The sequence below is a fragment of the Pinus tabuliformis genome, chromosome J (genome assembly GCF_031772625.1).
Source record: "Pinus tabuliformis cultivar Carrire ecotype Pingquan chromosome J, CPIR1, whole genome shotgun sequence".
Taxonomy (NCBI): domain Eukaryota; kingdom Viridiplantae; phylum Streptophyta; class Pinopsida; order Pinales; family Pinaceae; genus Pinus; species Pinus tabuliformis.
In genome coordinates, this window is record NC_142295.1 from 1,083,057,359 (window position 1) to 1,083,059,131 (window position 1,773).

Consider the following 1,773-nt stretch of genomic DNA (forward strand, 5'->3'; position numbering starts at 1 on the left):
TGACCTCTCCACTGCGCAATTGACGCAACGAAGGGGGGGTCTACCTCCCCTCTATCCTCCCGGTTAACTACATGAGCTAGTCGTGGAAAGAATATAACATAACCCAACATGATGTGTGCTCACGACTGTGGACTATAAGATAAAACCCTCTTTAAATGCTCCAAAACAGGGAACAATTTGACTTTATGCTTGACTTTCATCTAAAATACAGAAGTTCGTTATAAGATTGATATTTAAATATATTTCCAAAACTTCTACATGTGAGCTTGAAACAACTAGCTACTGATGCAATTTAATAAGTTATAAATCTCCATACCTCGACCTTATGTACACAATTATGTTATCTAAATAAGAAGTTGTTGAAGCAACAGATGTCTTTCCCAGGAGTTCTAGCTTGAAAATAGTAACCCTTTCCCCTTGACATATGACAGGCAATTGAAAAATCCTTGAGATCGTCTAGAAGTATCGAGCAATCGAGGAAGCCCTAAGATCACCTAGTAGGTATCAAGAACCATCTGCAAACCATAAGCATTAGTGATAGTCATAGAATTGGGTTTGGCCGACACTGCAATAACAAATCTTCTCCTCATTATGAATCTCAAAACAAACATTTTGGCCTTCACACAAGTACACAAATGATTATTCATTCAAATTACTATGACATGACTATATTGAACTACTCTAAATTTTTTTATATGTGGATAGCTTCAAGGCTATCTTAGCTAACCCTTGTGTTGTAACATTATTTAGTTTTGAAAAGTTAGCATATTAGTTAAAACAATTCAAAATGTTAAGTTCGGATATGGATGCAAAAGAAAGAAAAGTTAAAATGTTAGGCAAATTTAAGGTTTTATAGGCATCCATATCAATAAAATGTTAGGTGTTAGATGCCCTAAATAAATAAGACAAAAGGAAAATAAAATGTTAGGGAAGCAAAAAGAAAAGAAAGGCTTCATTTTATGCTTTCATAAATGCACAAGCTACTAGTCTAAATGCTCCACAAGTCAATCATCAAATGATATTTTCATGTGCAGAGAATAAGGCAAAGGAGTAAAGGTTTACTCAAAGGTTTATATATCAATTATTTTGGTATTTATCCATATCCCTAAGTTTTAAAATCCCAAAACATTATCCTTCTGCTCATATTTCCCTTCACCCACTATCCCTAGGTCGATATACTCTTCATATATCACATATATTCCCTATCATTCATTTTCTGACCCCACCAAATGGCCCCATCACATCATGATTAACCTTTCGTTACATCACGCTCCATCTCCGCCTATCTTCCCACCATCCGAGCTTTATCGCCTGGGGGGCAGGCGAGGGCGGAAGCGGAGGGGGAGGGGGAATTTCAAAATGGGTGGTATACCAAACCATGCTTGCCCCTACGTGTCAGTTCCTCAACATTTCAGACCCCCCTTGAGTGAAACCACTAACCACTCTCCCCCCCGAAAAGCTGATTCCATCGCTCCCGATAACACTTTCCTATCCATTGTGTTCCCACCATTCACCTTCTGCCACCTCATCTGTCCGTTAAACTCCATCAAATCACATTTATTCCCTCCAAAATTAACCTGTTAAGCAGTCAATTAGCTTAGCCGTTAATTTAACGGACCCGCGCAACTTCAACAAAAAACCAAATTAGTTATATAAACCTATTTTCTATTTGAGAATTGGTTACTGAATTCGAGTTCTGTCACTGTTAATTGATTTCTTACAGTGATTGTTGGACTCAATTCCAACAATTTCAATCGCCTGTGACATCTCTGC